The 18,908-nt window shown below is 40.1% G+C and overlaps 1 non-coding gene and 2 pseudogenes across 1 annotated transcript; all 3 read right to left on the bottom strand.

Annotated features, from left to right (window-relative positions):
* Positions 1–1,368: 1,368 nt before the first annotated feature.
* On the bottom strand, positions 1,369–10,788 carry LOC116802900 (annotated as a pseudogene).
* Positions 10,789–11,182: 394 nt separating this feature from the next.
* On the bottom strand, positions 11,183–11,360 carry LOC116802896 (annotated as a pseudogene).
* Positions 11,361–12,047: 687 nt separating this feature from the next.
* On the bottom strand, positions 12,048–14,041 carry LOC116802897. The gene has a single exon (XR_004363237.1). It is a non-coding gene; the product is annotated as a small subunit ribosomal RNA (ribosomal RNA).
* Between the last annotated feature and the right edge of the window lie 4,867 nt (positions 14,042–18,908).

Consider the following 18,908-nt stretch of genomic DNA (forward strand, 5'->3'; position numbering starts at 1 on the left):
CTGTATATTAATTATATGATAGGGACAATATCATATGCGTCACTAAATTGATGACGAGGTGTTTGGCAACTTGATACAATTCTTTAAAGTCTTTATATCAAAAATTATATAATAAGGACAATATCATATGCGTCACTAAATTGATGACGAGGTGTTTGGCAACTTGACACAATCCATTAAAGTCTTTATATTAATTATATGATAGGGACAATATCATATGCGTCACTAAATTGATGACGAGGTGTTTGGCAACTTGATACAATTCTTTAAAGTCTATATATCAAAAATTATATGATAGGGACAATATCATATGCGTCACTAAATTGATGACGAGGTGTTTGGCAACTTGACACAATTCATTAAAGTCTGTATATTAATTATATGATAGGGACAATATCATATGCGTCACTAAATTGATGACGAGGTGTTTGGCAACTTGATACAATTCTTTAAAGTCTTTATATCAAAAATTATATGATAAGGACAATATCATATGCGTCACTAAATTGATGACGAGGTGTTTGGCAACTTGACACAATCCATTAAAGTCTTTATATTAATTATATGATAGGGACAATATCATATGCGTCACTAAATTGATGACGAGGTGTTTGGCAACTTGATACAATTCTTTAAAGTCTTTATATCAAAAATTATATGATAAGGACAATATCATATGCGTCACTAAATTGATGACGAGGTGTTTGGCAACTTGACACAATTCATTAAAGTCTTTATATTAATTATATGATAGGGACAATATCATATGCGTCACTAAATTGATGACGAGGTGTTTGGCAACTTGACACAATCCATTAAAGTCTTTATATTAATTATATGATAGGGACAATATCATATGCGTCACTAAATTGATGACGAGGTGTTTGGCAACTTGATTCAATTCTTTAAAGTCTTTATATCAAAAATTATATGATAAGGACAATATCATATGCGTCACTAAATTGATGACGAGGTGTTTGGCAACTTGACACAATTCATTAAAGTCTGTATATTAATTATATGATAGGGACAATATCATATGCGTCACTAAATTGATGACGAGGTGTTTGGCAACTTGATACAATTCTTTAAAGTCTTTATATCAAAAATTATATGATAGGGACAATATCATATGCGTCACTAAATTGATGACGAGGTGTTTGGCAACTTGACACAATTCATTAAAGTCTTTATATTAATTATATGATAGGGACAATATCATATGCGTCACTAAATTGATGACGAGGTGTTTGGCAACTTGACACAATCCATTAAAGTCTTTATATTAATTATATGATAGGGACAATATCATATGCGTCACTAAATTGATGACGAGGTGTTTGGCTACAGGAAAAAATCATTTATTTATCGAATCATCAAGCAAAGGATAAGCTTCAGTGGATCGCAGTATGGCAGCTGCTCAACCACTTACAACACCTTGCCTGTTACAAAAGTCGTTTACAATTGATTCTAGGCTTTGTCATTGTATTAAATAATGCTTTTATATGTAACTAGCGCGGCATCAGGTGATCGAAGATCCTCCTAATTTACTATGTTACAAATTACATTGGCATCACATCCATTGTCGTTTATAAAATAAATTATAAACTTTAAATGGTTTAGAAGCCATACAATGCAAATTGCCCCTTATTTATCATTGCAGTCCAGCACGGATACGACCTTAGAGGCGTTCAGGCATAATCCAACGGACGTAGCGTCATACCACTGTTCGCTCGAACAAGTATTGTGCCATTGGTCCGTACCTGCGGTTCCTCTCGTACTACGCAGGAATGCTGTCGCAACAACGTTTTGTCATTAGTAGGGTAAAACTAACCTGTCTCACGACGGTCTAAACCCAGCTCACGTTCCCTTGCATGGGTGAACAATCCAACGCTTGGTGAATTTTGCTTCACAATGATAGGAAGAGCCGACATCGAAGGATCAAAAAGCGACGTCGCTATGAACGCTTGGCCGCCACAAGCCAGTTATCCCTATGGTAACTTTTCTGACACCTCTTGTTAAAAACTCTTTAAACCAAAAGGATCGATAGGCCGAGCTTTTGCTGTCCCTGTGTGTACTGAACACCGAGATCAAGTCAGCATTTGCCCTTTTGCTCTATGTGTGGTTTCTGTCCGCACTGAGCTGGCCTTGGGACACCTCCGTTATTATTTGAGAGATGTACCGCCCCAGTCAAACTCCCTACCTGGCAATGTCCTTGAATTGGATCATACCTGAGTAATTGGAGTTATACCAAATTTTCAAATCAAAAATACATAAATGCATCGTTTTATTAAAGAATTTGTTTGCGATTATATAACAAACTCGTGATACTTTGATCAAGAAGCTTGCATCAAAACCCAATACCATAAGATATAATAAATATATCCGTATAATGGCTAGGAAATGATACACGTTCCATTTAATCAAGTAAGTAAGGAAACAATAAGAGTAGTGGTATTTCATTGACGATACCAAACCGAGGTCTAATATCTCCCACTTATTCTACACCTCTTATGTCTCCTTACACTGCCAGATTAGAGTCAAGCTCAAAAGGGTCTTCTTTCCCCGCTAATTATTCCAAGCCCGTTCCCTTGGCTGTGGTTTCGCTAGATAGTAGATAGGGACAGTGACTTTCGGACCTCTCCGAACTTGTTTTACGTGGCGTGTTCCACACTGAAGGGATTACAACCACGACACCCTGAACACCCACAAGTGGTGCATGTATCAACATGGTGCATGAGTCTGGATACGCCAGACAAACGTCCCGGACTGGAAGCTATAGCTATGTACATAGCGACCACCCCGGTAGCAATTCGAGTACTTGCTTGCCGGGCAAGCACTCCCCCTTGCTGAGGAGCGAGATCTACCTAAAATCTCTACTGATCTCTGGGTCACAGCACCCGAGTTTTGCGCAACTAGCACCGTAACTCAAACGTCGAACACGAAGGCTCTACCCGCGATATGGGTATCAACCACAGCCACCACGATACTCCCACCAGGGGGCCTACCTCAATGTGCTGTCTTGGAGCAGCACAACCCGTGGTACCGAAAGAGAGGCTCGGTGGGCCTCCTCCTTTTGCTCCGACAAGCATGGTTAGAGGAACCAGTCGCTATATTAGTCGCCTCTTACGACAAGCAATAGCGGGCTGTGGAAGTATTCTCGCCCGCTAACCACACGGCGAAGTTTTGGGCTAAATACCCCTCCTCCTACGGAACACCTCGTCCGCAAACGCTGCCAGCCGTTGAATCCTCTGCTGATCTTCCAGGATTCTATTGAAGGTCCAGTTTTCGCCAAGGCGCTGCACTCCAAGTCCATCGAGGTTTCGCAAATCTGCATATAGAGGACAAGCGCACAATATGTGCATCCAGTCCTCATATGGATCACCACAAGCGCAAGCAGTGGTATCGCTGAGGGCTCTCCCTTGCAAAAATGCGTTAAACGACCCGTGACCTGTCAGCAGGAAAGACGTCCTCATCGAGAATCCAAAGCTTGGATCTCGATAGGCGAGAGTGACGTATGGGATGAACTTGTGCGTCACCCGTCCTGGTTCGCTGTCGTCATCCCATCTGTTTTGCCAATTCTGCAGCAAGCACTCCTCTAGGCGAGTCTTCCTCTGCTTCCAGCTTAGACACGTAGTGTCCTCGCCGTATAGCCAGTCGTTCTCCTCCAGCGGGTATCCACGCTTCAGCTTGTACTTGACCGCTAAAAACTTAGCAGCCAAGTCAAGCGGGGGAGCTCCGCCAAGTACCTGCAGTGCCACTGTGGACACTGTTCGGCATACCGAAAGGCATCCAAGCAGGATTAGCCTCTGGCAGGAGGCTAGTCGTCTCCGGGCGGCTACCTGTTCGGCGGTGTCATACCATACCGGGGCACCAAACAGCACACAAGGTGCCATGAGTCCGTCATATATGGTCCGCCTGGCTCGAGGACTGAAGCCCCAGTCGGCTCGAAGCACACGCGCCAATGCTCCAACGACTCCGGTCATCCGCTGGCGAAGCGAAGCTATGTGCGTGAGGAATTTCATTCCTTCACTGACCGTGATGCCAAGGTACCGACAGCTACGCACATACGGAAGGTTCGCTCCAGCAAACCTCACCGTAGGCGCACGTCTCAAGGCACCTTTCAGCAGCATTATTACCGTCTTGCTGGTCGAGACGGTAACGCCAACTTCCGCTCCCCACGCTTCTACGATGGACATCAGCTCTGCACCTTTTTCCTCTAGCTCAGCTCGGGAATTTCCCTCGACGAGAAGCAGCAAGTCATCCGCGTATGCACTCAGCTGGCAATACGGCTGGAGACGCTGAAGCAGTACATCCATCAGTATGTCCCAGATAAATGGGCCACTGATTGACCCCTGCGGGCAGCCTCTAGTTACCGGTACATCCACAGTACCGGAACTGCTTCGGATCACTGCTCTTCGGCCGGAGAAAAAGCTCTGCCACAAGCCCATCTCCCGGCATCCCAAGTCGGCTAGTCGGCGGAGTGCAGCACTCCATTCGACGTTGTCGAATGCTCCTTTGAAGTCCACGAATGTGCCGAGCACGTATTGCGCCGGGCTGGCACAAACACTGCTCTTCACGTGCCTCCAAGCATCCTCCACACATCGTCCTTGGCGAAATCCAAATTGCCATCTGCAGCCTTCCGGAAGAACTTCTCTCACACGATTCACCATGATGGCCTCGAGCACCTTACCAAAGACTGGTAGCAAGCATATTCCTCTATATGAGGAGGGCTCACATTTGTCCTTATCTGGCCCTTTGAGCAGCGAGACAACTCGTGGGCACTTCCACTCAGCGGGAAAGTATCCTAATCGGATGCATCGGGAAAACAACGATGCAAGGTGCTCGGGTATGGCGCGCCAGACTGCCTTGCAGATAGTGCCATTAATGCCGTCCAAGCCGGGAGAGCGCCTGCTCTTCAACCGGGCAACACATGCATCAACCTCGAATACTTCGAGGGCCGGTGGGACTTCCTCCGCGATGGCAGTCGGTGCTTCGGACTCCGCAACTGGGAAGAAATTGCGGAGGAGCACTCGTGCACAGTCACCCCAATCGGTGATCATCTCGCCATTCACGCGGAGGCACCCAATCTCCGTGCACTTCCTGCGGCCTCGGCAAATCTTATAGACGCGCCCCCATGGGTCGTCGGCATGATCTCCCACGAAGCGTTTCCACTCATCCATTTTCGCCCTCCAAATGAGCTTCTTGTAGTTGGCTGAGGCCCGCCTCAGGTCGACCAATACACGCTCTATTGCGGCATCATCATCATGACGCCTTCCATTTTGAAGTAGGCGACGAAGTCTCCGGACTTCGCGCCTTGCATCACAGAGGTCGGCAGTCCACCAACGTGCTCTCCTGCTGGGCAATCGGATGGACTTTCTTCCCAGCGCAATATCACATACATTATGTACTATACTGCGCAGGGTCGAAACTTGCTGGTCCAACGGCGACTCTGAGAAGTTTTCCGGAAGTTCGGCTGCTCTACTCACCATTTCCTCCTTGAACAATCGCCAACGTGCATTGGAGAAGTTCCAGGACGGCACAGGAGCTATGCTCTCAACTGCGCGCGCGGTAGTTGGTTCGGCCACAACAGTAATGATGTTGTGGTCACTCAATTCCCACTCGTCCACTCTCCACTCATATGTGGCCCACATAGATGCTGCCTCATTGACGATTGTCACGTCGATATCGCTTGTAGCTCTGTAATTATCGAACGTGTACACCTCTGTTGACTGGTTTAGGGCGGCGACTCTTGCCTCCAGCATCCACTCTGACAGCAGCTCACCCCGTCTGTAGTTAGCTTGCCCCTCGGCATGACGAGAGAGTTTGCTAAGCCACATGGGGGACACTGCATTCGCGTCGAGGCCCAGGATTGCGGGGGTTCTGCTGGCCTGCAGCAGGACCGCATCCATGTACCGGATGTACGGTTCCAGAGGTGCATCATACTGGCAGTATGCGGCGCAAAGGAAGATTGAGCCAAAACTCCCTTTCACGACCAGACATACGCCATAATCTGTGGTGAGGGTCTCCACTGGCATACAGATGGCTTCCTGGTGATCCACTAGGATGGCTGCCTTCCCTCGCCGATCGATGAAAATTCTCATTCCTTCAGGCAGCACATCCATTCCGTCCCCGTCGAGATACGGCTCCTGCACCAGCGCGAACATAGACTCCGATCTCCTGAGTCGGACTCCGAGCTCGATGGTCGCAGCTCGGCCTCGGCCACAGTTCGCTTGGATGAAGCTAAACATTAGTGTCTAGCTTGCACCCTCGCCAGCAACGCCCCGTATATCGGGCAAACGCTCGAGAGCATGTAATGCCCCGAGGGTTGCCCTCTGTGGCGGCAGTTCCGGCAGTCCACCGGGTTTTGGCACTTTGCCGCAGTGTGGCCTTGTTGCCCGCACTGGCGACAGACACTATCCTTCTGCCGGCATTCGCTGACCTTGTGGTCGAAACCCACACATCTGTGGCAGGCGTATGTGCGGACCTGTGACCGGCATCGGAATGAGAACCACTTGATGTAGACACGACCTACATCAAGCTTCGCCATCGCCCGGTCGTCAACCTCCAGCGTCACATTTACTGTGGCGCCGTCAGCTACCGACCACGCCTTGGTCACCAGGTGCACTGACTTCTTAAACTGGGCCAGATTCATTTCGCTGTCGAAGTTGTTTTCGTGGAGCTCCTTCATAAACTCCTCAGGGCCGATAGCTGTGTCGACGTCATATACGACGACCTTCGGCTTCTCGGCCGCATTCCGTGCCACATTTAGGCCAACCTCGGCGAATCTTTTTGAAGCGACCACCTTCTGCAGCTCTCCCACCGAAGGAGTGCGAATGATCGCACCACCACCTCGACGGAGCTCACGGACCTCGTGTACTCTGACTCCGAGAGAGGGTGCAACCATCGTTCGCACCTTTTCCGCTATGTCTTTCCCCGATAGCGCAGGGTCGTCGCACTTCACCACCGCTGACCACGTCTCGCGGACCTTGGTAGTCCGCGGGGCAGCGATGGGTGCAACCTGCTGCATCTGGGGAGCATTGGCGGCCGTATTTTTCAACAGATTCAACGACGGCGGCGGCGGTGGCGGCATAGCAAGCCGCGTCTCCAGCTCTCCGCACCGGAGCATTAGCGCCAACACCAGCTCATCGTAGCGGCTGATAGCATATGAGAGCTCTTCCGTGTCCACTTCTCCTAGTCTGCGGAAGCTGCTTCTCACCATGCGCTGTGTGGCCGACAGCTCTGCCATCATGGCTGCTTGCCCAGCACGGGCGGCAGCGGTGGCGGCAGTGGCAGTGGTGGCAACAATTTTAGCAGCAGTGAAAACGGCGGAGGCAGCAGTGTGGTCGGCAGCAGGGGCAGCAGTAGGATCAGCAGCGGTGGCAGCAGCGTGGGGGGGGCAGCATCAATGGCAGCGTTCTCCGTAGCCGCCCGGGCGTCCTCCAGCGACGAAAACGGCTCCTCCAGTACCCCAACGGGTTCTGGCACTCCATTCGATGCCAGGGCAACCAATTTCGCCTGCGTTGGCGCCGAGCTCTTAGATGCCAGATGGCTTCTGCGCCTGCCTCGTCTGGACTTCATCGAGGCACTACTTCCGCTCAAGGCACTCGCGCTGCTGTCGCTCTCCATCGGCATAAATACGATGGTGGCTCCACCTACCGTCGACGCCAGCAACCGTATGCTCGTTTACTCGCTGACAAAAGGTAGTTGCTCTGGAACTCGAGCTCCACCTATCGGTAGAGTCTGGTAGCACTAAAACTCTCCCTAGACACAAACCTTAGCAGTGACTCCCACCAATAAGCTTTGTGACAGCTGATCAAAAAGCTTACTCGAAAAACTTACTCGTAAGTTCGCCTTCAGCACGTGCTAAGTGGAAAATTCCCAACAATTAATTGTTAATTACTTCCAAACCGCTTGTTTATAACACACGAAAATTAGCACACGACTTTCGCGGAGCACTAATTCACCGATTTTATTACTTTCCAAACACGGAAAACCAAGTTCTTCGCAATCTGTACACGAGCGCAACGAAAACACGTCCGTCGTTAATCCATTCATGCGCGTCACTGACAGGAATAGGGACAGTAGGAATCTCGTTAATCCATTCATGCGCGTCACTAATTAGATGACGAGGCATTTGGCTACCTTAAGAGAGTCATAGTTACTCCCGCCGTTGACCCGCGCTTACTTGAATTTCTTCACTTTGACATTCAGAGCACTGGGCAGAAATCACATTGTGTCAACACCCGCTAGGGCCATCACAATGCTTTGTTTTAATTAGACAGTCGGATTCCCCAAGTCCGTGCCAGTTCTGAATTGATTGTTAATTGATAATCGTTATAATTGATAAGAACTAATTGGTTTAACCCAAATAGTATTCTTAAAAATTTTAGCAAGAAAGTTCCACAATTGGCTACGTAACTAAACTATCCGGGGAACAAGTAACTAACATAAATGCTAGAAACTCTATTTACCCAGAACGAGCACATAAACCATGTTATTGTTTCCCAATCAAGCCCGACTATCTCAATCTTCAGAGCCAATCCTTATCCCGAAGTTACGGATCTAATTTGCCGACTTCCCTTACCTACATTATTCTATCGACTAGAGACTCTTCACCTTGGAGACCAGCTGCGGATATTGGTACGGCCTGTTGAGAAGTTTGCGTGTCCCCACCATAAATTTTCAAGGTCCGAGGAGAAAATATCGACACAACAGTATATGTCATGCTCTTCTAGCCCATCTACCATATCTCTCTGCGAAAGACTTCCATGGTAGTACGGCTATAAAACAGAAAAGAAAACTCTTCCGATATCTCTCGACGGCTTCTTTATGGTCGTTCCTGTTGCCAGGATGAGCACGAGGCCCATATTTAATAACAAACGGATACTCAACAGGTTACGGAATTGGAACCGTATTCCCTTTCGTTCAAAATTATTCAAGTGTATTATATTCGCTTTGTTTATATAGTTAGGCATTTTTGTTTTACTTGAAAATTTTCGGCTTTCGCCTTGAACTTAGGACCGACTAACTCGTGATCAACCACTGTTCACACGAAACCCTTCTCCACTTCAGTCCTCCAAGGTCTCATTCGATTATTTGCTACTACCACCAAGATCTGTACCAATGGCAGCTCCATGCAGGCTTACGCCAAACACTTCTACGCATACCATTGTACCTTCCTACTCACTAAAGTTTCAAAATTTATATCACAAGTAATATAAATCATCTACTTTAGCGGTAATGTATAGGTATACAACTTAAGCGCCATCCATTTTAAGGGCTAGTTGCTTCGGCAGGTGAGTTGTTACACACTCCTTAGCGGATTTCGACTTCCATGATCACCGTCCTGCTGTTTTAAGCAACCAACGCCTTTCATGGTATCTGCATGAGTTGTTAATTTGGGCACCGTAACATTACGTTTGGTTCATCCCACAGCGCCAGTTCTGCTTACCAAAAGTGGCCCACTGGGCACATTATATCATAACCTTGAACTTCATATCAAGAAAGTTAAGGTTCTTACCCATTTAAAGTTTGAGAATAGGTTAAGATCGTTTCGACCCTAAGGCCTCTAATCATTCGCTTTACCAGATAAGATTATTTTATATAATATTAAAATGCACCAGCTATCCTGAGGGAAACTTCGGAAGGAACCAGCTACTAGATGGTTCGATTGGTCTTTCGCCCCTATACTCAATTCTGACAATCGATTTGCACGTCAGAACTGTTTCGGTCTTCCATCAGGGTTTCCCCTGACTTCAACCTGATCAAGTATAGTTCACCATCTTTCGGGTCACAGCATATATGCTCAAGGTACGTTCCAGTTAGAGGCATAAATAATATAAATATACATTATACATAACTATATAGAACGCCCCGGGATTGTGTTAATTAGCTATAAATAGCTAAAAAACTAATCCCATTATTAGTCAAGTTAATTACGCTATTAGGTTTACATCCCAATAACTTGCACATATGTTAGACTCCTTGGTCCGTGTTTCAAGACGGGTCCCGAAGGTATCCTGAATCTTTCGCATTGTTAATCATACAAGAGCATATAATAAACACAAAAATCAATGATAATTATGCCATTATATAATTCCGAAAAATTAACGCTCTGTAATAATATAAATCTATCAGCACTTTATCAAATTAATAACATTTATTCTGTGTTAAAATGCAAGCAATTTAATTGGAATAAACTATAAGTTATATTTTATGATAAATTTGGGATATGCTAATAGATTACAATGTCCTTATATGGAAAAAATGCACATTATTCTTAATAATATTATTTAAATATTACAATTTTAATGATGAATTTTCCATAACGGATATTCAGGTTCATCGGGCTTAACCTCTAAGCAGTTTCACGTACTGTTTAACTCTCTATTCAGAGTTCTTTTCAACTTTCCCTCACGGTACTTGTTTACTATCGGTCTCATGGTTATATTTAGTTTTAGATGGAGTTTACCACCCACTTAGTGCTGCACTATCAAGCAACACGACTCTTTGGAAACATCATCTAGCAATCATTAACGTTATACGGGCCTGGCACCCTCTATGGGTAAATGGCCTCATTTAAGAAGGACTTAAATCATTAATTTCTCATACTAGAATATTGACGCTCCATACACTGCATCTCACATTTGCCATATAGACAAAGTGACTTAGTGCTGAACTGTTTTCTTTTCGCTCGCCGCTACTAAGAAAATCCTTGTTAGTTTCTTTTCCTCCCCTAATTAATATGCTTAAATTCAGGGGGTAGTCCCATATGAGTTGAGGTTGTATATATAACTATATTTTGCCATAAATTCTTTATATATAAATGATAAAACAATCAATTAAATTCGTTATAAATAGTTCCAATAGTTCTTGTAAGCAAAGTCATTTTTATCCATTTAACGAACCAACGAAGAATAATAACAAAACCAAGATTTTTCTTTTTCCGAATCATTAATAAGAGACAATTCTAGATGAAAAATATTTCAATTTTTTATGCTAGACATTTCTCAGTATTATTTGATTGAAAAAGAAAATATTTCTCTTCGTTTTTCACATTCAAATGTGAGATAATGTTTTTCATTTCTTTTTTAATATTATGAATAAAATCATTATTTAATCCAATAATATACCATATGCTTATAAAAAATTTATAAACAACTTAATTAGCATAGTCTTACAACCCTCAACCATATGTAGTCCAAGCAGCACTATAAAATTAATTAAAGTACATAACAGCATGGACTGCGATATGCGTTCAAAATGTCGATGTTCATGTGTCCTGCAGTTCACACGATGACGCACAGTTTGCTGCGTTCTTCATCGACCATGAGCCGAGTGATCCACCGCTTAGAGTTTTATAATTCAATTTTATATAATGTCAATATTGTTTTTATTGAAAGAAATTAAAAATACACCATTTTACTGGCATATATCAATTCCTTCAATAAATTTATTTTTATACCTAAAATAAATGTTGCGAAATGTCTTAGTTTCATATAAGCATTATGTATCATAATAATCTGGTTATGGTTTGCTATTTTGGGTGACACATACTGCAAAATTTATATAAAACATTAACCTGATGGATGACAGGTACAAACATTGTATATTTTAGGTTGTTGCATTAGCCAACGTATGCTCATAACATAGATGAACAATACATATTCGCAACGCGTGTATATTATGGTCCATATACACACACACTTATTTTGATTACCACACATTCAAAATTATTTTTATTTTAATTCGACTTCTACTTTCGAATTTAGTTTAGTTTCTTCGATTTCCATTTTCGAGAATTTGTTTTTATAGGAAACGCCGTTGTTGTAGTAAGTACTGCCACAAATACGCACAGCAACATTAATAATGTTAAAGTCTTTTTATGAGGTTGCCAAGCCCCACATATAAAATAAAAGCCATCTTCATTTTATTTTGACTTTAACTTTTGATTCCGTGGAATCATTTTGTAATATTTTTATTTTGGTAAATTGTATTTATTTGTATTATAACAAATATTTATTAACGATAAGGATATTATACAATAATGATCCTTCCGCAGGTTCACCTACGGAAACCTTGTTACGACTTTTACTTCCTCTAAATAATCAAGTTCGGTCAACTTTTGCGAAAAACCGTAACACGCAAGGCGTCACAGTGATCACGTCCGGAGACCTCACTAAATAATTCAATCGGTAGTAGCGACGGGCGGTGTGTACAAAGGGCAGGGACGTAATCAATGCGAGTTAATGACTCACACTTACTGGGAATTCCAAGTTCATGTGAACAGTTTCAGTTCACAATCCCAAGCATGAAAGTGGTTCAGCGGTTTACCCGGACCTCTCGGTCTAGGAAATACACGTTGATACTTTCATTGTAGCGCGCGTGCAGCCCAGGACATCTAAGGGCATCACAGACCTGTTATTGCTCAATCTCATTATTGCTAGACGCAATTTGTCCATTTAAGAAGCTAGTGTCCTTATAATGGGACAAACCAACAGGTACGGCTCCACTTACATAAACACATTCAAACACAATAAACATTTTACTGCCACCATGAATGAAGGCTACATAAGCTTCAGCACCATAATCCTGAAGATATCTATTTAATATATTTGAGTCTCGTTCGTTATCGGAATTAACCAGACAAATCACTCCACGAACTAAGAACGGCCATGCACCACCACCCATAGATTCGAGAAAGAGCTATCAATCTGTCTTACACACTTATGTTCGGACCTGGTAAGTTTTCCCGTGTTGAGTCAAATTAAGCCGCAGGCTCCACTCCTGGTGGTGCCCTTCCGTCAATTCCTTTAAGTTTCAGCTTTGCAACCATACTTCCCCCGGAGCCCAAAAGCTTTGGTTTCCCGGGAAGCGACTGAGAGAGCCATAAAAGTAGCTACACCCAATTGCTAGCTGGCATCGTTTATGGTTAGAACTAGGGCGGTATCTGATCGCCTTCGAACCTCTAACTTTCGTTCTTGATTAATGAAAACATCTTTGGCAAATGCTTTCGCTTAAGTTAGTCTTACGACGGTCCAAGAATTTCACCTCTCGCGTCGTAATACTAATGCCCCCAAACTGCTTCTATTAATCATTACCTCTTGATCTGAAAACCAATGAAAGCAGAACAGAGGTCTTATTTCATTATCCCATGCACAGAATATTCAGGCATTTGAAGCCTGCTTTAAGCACTCTAATTTGTTCAAAGTAATAGTACCGGCCCACAATAACACTCGTTTAAGAGCACTAGTGCAGGTTTTTAAATAGGAGGAACATATGAAAAAATACAAGTATTTAATCACATATAAGAACTCCACCGGTAATACGCTTACATACATAAAGGTATAGTACTAACCACAATTGTAAGTTGTACTACCCGTATGAAGCACAAGTTCAACTACGAACGTTTTAACCGCAACAACTTTAATATACGCTATTGGAGCTGGAATTACCGCGGCTGCTGGCACCAGACTTGCCCTCCAATTGGTCCTTGTTAAAGGATTTAAAGTGTACTCATTCCAATTACAGGGCCTCGGATATGAGTCCTGTATTGTTATTTTTCGTCACTACCTCCCCGAGCTGGGAGTGGGTAATTTACGCGCCTGCTGCCTTCCTTAGATGTGGTAGCCGTTTCTCAGGCTCCCTCTCCGGAATCGAACCCTGATTCCCCGTTACCCGTTGCAACCATGGTAGTCCTAGATACTACCATCAAAAGTTGATAGGGCAGACATTTGAAAGATCTGTCGTCGGTACAAGACCATACGATCTGCATGTTATCTAGAGTTCAACCAATATAACGATCTTGCGATCGCTTGGTTTTAGCCTAATAAAAGCACATGTCCCATAAGGTTCATGTTTTAATTGCATGTATTAGCTCTAGAATTACCACAGTTATCCAAGTAACTGTTAACGATCTAAGGAACCATAACTGATATAATGAGCCTTTTGCGGTTTCACTTTTAATTCGTGTGTACTTAGACATGCATGGCTTAATCTTTGAGACAAGCATATAACTACTGGCAGGATCAACCAGAATAATGTTTTTCCTTCATATTCCATTCATATTTTTTGAATCGAAATAAGCAATATAATAGATATATAGATTTTTCACTTTATATAATTCCATGATTTTTATTATATTGAATAAAATTCAATATTTCGCCTTTGGGTAAAATTTTAAATATATAAATATAAGTAAAAAATCTATTCGATTACGGCCATTTTTATATAGCATTCGTAATCCATATTTTCATTTTTAATTTATACTTGTTTTACCAATATAACAAGAATTTCATATAATTATTGTAATATATATGTTTCTATAATTTTATCTTTTTATATATACATATTTCATTATAAAATATCATTTTATTTCCAACATACATAATTATTGTATCCACACATGTACAATTTTTGTTTAACCAATATAAATATTAAGTTAAATCATTTGCATTTTGAAGATAAATTTAAAATTTATCTCTTTTCATATATCTCTCTGGTAATATATAACATAAAACCAAGCGCATATGATAATATTTCCACATTTAATATATAATTTTATATTTCTTTCATAAGAATCCATATTTGTATTATACCGTAACGATATAATAATCCAACTATACGGCAGGTAATAAATTAATATTTGCCTGCCTCCAAAAATTAACGATAATATATGGAAACGATTTGTTATTCTATATATAATAGAAACTTGACTTTTGTTTCAACGATATTATCTAAAAAGCGTATATTCCTATTATCCGCGGAGCCAAGTCCCGTGTTCTATAGAACTGAGAAACAAATTTGTACGGATAATAATATACTTTATTTTATGTAACCAATATAAACATAATCCGAAATAAATATTTCGAATAATGCGGGAGGTCGGCAACCACTGCCTACCTATAGTAGTTTTTGAACCCGCTGTCCTCAAAGCGGGTATTTTCAATTCCGTTTGCCACCCAACATACGGTCTATTCTCTTATATATTAAGAGATTATAGGAACATTTCATTTTTTTTCCATTATTCATATATAATATGATTATTTTTTTTTTATACATATAATAAATATTAATTTTTATATGTTTATTATTTAATTTACTCATATAATTGCCAAATTCATATGAATACATAAGTTTTGAACAATATGAGAGGTCGGCAACCACTGCCTACCTATAGTAGTTTTTGAACCCTCTGTCGTAATTCCGGTCGTTTACACTACTATACCCTCTCACTATAATGGCTTTTCTCTATAATACTAAGAGAATATGGGAATATCTCAGCATTTTTTCCCATATACATATAATAATTAACCATTTTCATATGTATATTATTTAATTTAATCATATAATTGCCAAAATCATATGAATACATAAGTTTTGAACAATATGAGAGGTCGGCAACCACTGCCTACCTATAGTAGTTTTTGAACCCTCTGTCGTAATTCCGGTCGTTTACACTACTATACCCTCTCACTATAATGGATTTTCTCTATAATACTAAGAGAATGTGGGAATATTTCAGCATTTTTTCCCTTATACATATAATAATTAATCATTTTCATATGTATATTATTTAATTTACTCATACAATTGCCAAAATCATATGAATACATAAGTTTTGAACAATATGAGAGGTCGGCAACCACTGCCTACCTATAGTAGTTTTGAACCCTCTGTCGTAATTCCGGTCGTTTACACTACTATACCCTCTCACTTAAATGGCTTTTCTCTATAATACTAAGAGAATATGGGAATATCTCAGCATTTTTCCCATATACATATAATAATTAACCATTTCATATGTATATTATTTAATTTATATATAATTGCCAAAATCATATGAATACATAAGTTTTGAACAATATGAGAGGTCGGCAACCATGCCTACCTATAGTAGTTTTGAACCTCTGTCGTAATTCCGGTCGTTTACACTACTATACCCTCTCACTATAATGGATTTTCTCTATAATACTAAGAGAATGTGGGAATATTCAGCATTTTTTCCCTTATACATATAATAATTAATCATTTTCATATGTATATTATTTAATTTACTCATACATTGCCAAAATCATATGAATACATAAGTTTTGAACAATATGAGAGGTCGGCAACCATGCCTACCTATATAGTTTTTAACCCTCTGCGTAATTCCGGTGTTTACACTACTATACCTCTCACTTAATGGCTTTCTCTATAATACTAAGAGAATATGGGAATATTCTGCATTTTTTCCCATATACATATAATAATTAATCATTTTCGTATGTATATTATTTAATTTACTCATACAATTGCCAAAATCATATGAATACATAAGTTTTGAACAATATGAGAGGTCGGCAACCACTGCCTACCTATAGTAGTTTTGAACCCTCTGTCGTAATTCCGGTCGTTTACACTACTATACCCTCTCACTTAAATGGCTTTTCTCTATAATACTAAGAGAATATGGGAATATCTCTGCATTTTTTCCCATATACATATAATAATAACCATTTTCATATGTATATTATTTAATTTAATCATATAATTGCCAAATCATATGAATACATAAGTTTTGAACAATATGAGAGGTCGGCAACCACTGCCTACCTATAGTAGTTTTTGAACCCTCTGTCGTAATTCCGGTCGTTTACACTACTATACCCTCTCACTATAATGGATTTTCTCTATAATACTAAGAGAATGTGGGAATATTTCAGCATTTTTTCCCTTATACATATAATAATTAATCATTTTCATATGTATATTATTTAATTTACTCATAAATTGCCAAATCATATGAATACATAAGTTTTGAACAATATGAGAGTCGGCAACCACTGCTACTATAGTAGTTTTTGAACCCTCTGTCGTAATTCCGGTCGTTTACACTACTATACCCTCTCACTATAATGGATTTTCTCTATAATACTAAGAGAATTGGAATATTTCAGCATTTTTTCCCTATACATATAATAATTAATATTTTCATATGTATTATTTAATTTACTCATACAATGCAAAAACATATGAATACAAAGTTTGAACAATATGAGAGGTCGGAACCATGCCTACTATAGTATTTTGAACCCTCTGTCGTAATTCGTCGTTTACACACATACCTCTCACTAAAGGTTTCTCTATAATATAAGAAAATGAATATTTGCATTTTTCCCATATACATATAATAATTAACATTTCATATTATTTTTAATACTCATATAATTGCAAAATCTATATACATAAGGTTGAACCAATATAGAGGTCGGAACGTCTTCCTCTATAATACTAGATAATATGGGAAATTTCATCATTTTTCCTTATACATATAATATTAATCATTTTCATATGTATATTATTAATTTTATATGTAAAATTATAAACAAATACATATGAAGGTGGCCACCATAATTAGTAGATGACGATTTGGCACTGACACAACCATTAAGTCTTTATATTAATTATATAAGGGACAATATCTATGCGTCACTAAATTGATGACGAGGTGTTTGGCAACTTGATACAATTCTTTAAAGTCTTTATATCAAAATTATATGATAGGACAATATCATATGCGTCACTAAATTGATGACGAGGTGTTTGGCAACTTGACACAATTCATTAAGATCTTATATTAATTATATGATAGGGACAATATCATATGCTCACTAAATTGATGACGAGGTGTTGGCAACTTGATACAATTCTTAAGTCTTATATTCAATTATATATAGGACAATATCATATGCGTCACTAAATTGATGACGAGGTGTTTGGCAACTTGACACAATCATTAAAGTCTTTATATAATTATATGATAGGACAATATCATATGCGTCACTAAATTGATGACGAGGTGTTTGGCAACTTGATACAAATTCTTTAAAGTCTTATATATAAAAATTATATGATAGGGACAATATCATATGCGTCACTAAATTGATGACGAGTGTTTGGCAACTTGAACAATTCATTTAAAGTCTATTTAAAAATTATATGATAGGGACAATATCATATGCGTCACTAAATTGATGACGAGGTGTTTGGCAACTTGATACAATTCTTTAAAGTCTTTATATAATTATATGATAGGACAATATCATATGCGTCACTAAATTGATGACGAGGTGTTTGGCAACTTGAACAATCTTTAAAGTCTTTATATTAATTATATGATAGGACAATATCATATGCGTCACTAAATTGATGACGAGGTGTTTGGCAACTTGAACAATCTTAAAGTCTTTATATCAATTATATGATAAGGACAATATCATATGCGTCACTAAATTGATGACGAGGTGTTGGCAACTTGACACAATTCATTAAAGTCTTTATATTAATTATATGATAGGACAATATCATATGCGTCACTAAATTGATGACGAGGTGTTTGGCAACTTGACACAATCATTAAAGTCTTTTATTAATTATATGATAGGACAATATCATATGCGTCACTAAATTGATGACGAGGTGTTGGCAACTTGACAAATCTTAAAGTCTTTATATAATTATATGATAGGACAATATCATATGCGTCACTAAATTGATGACGAGGTGTTTGGCAACTTGACACAATTCATTAAAGTCTTATATAATTATATGATAGGACAATATCATATGCGTCACTAAATTGATGACGAGGTGTTGGCAACTTGATACAATCTTTAAAGTCTTTATTCAAAAATTATATGATAGGGACAATATCATATGCGTCACTAAATTGATGACGAGGTGTTTGGCAACTTGACACAATTCATTTAAAGTCTTTATATTAATTATATGATAGGACAATATCATATGCGTCACTAAATTGATGACGAGGTGTTTGGCAACTTGACACAATCCATTAAAGTCTTTATATTAATTATATGATAGGACAAATCATATGCGTCACTAAATTGATGACGAGGTTG

Source organism: Drosophila sechellia, unplaced genomic scaffold, assembly GCF_004382195.2.
Source record: "Drosophila sechellia strain sech25 unplaced genomic scaffold, ASM438219v1 U_242, whole genome shotgun sequence".
Lineage (NCBI taxonomy): Eukaryota > Metazoa > Arthropoda > Insecta > Diptera > Drosophilidae > Drosophila > Drosophila sechellia.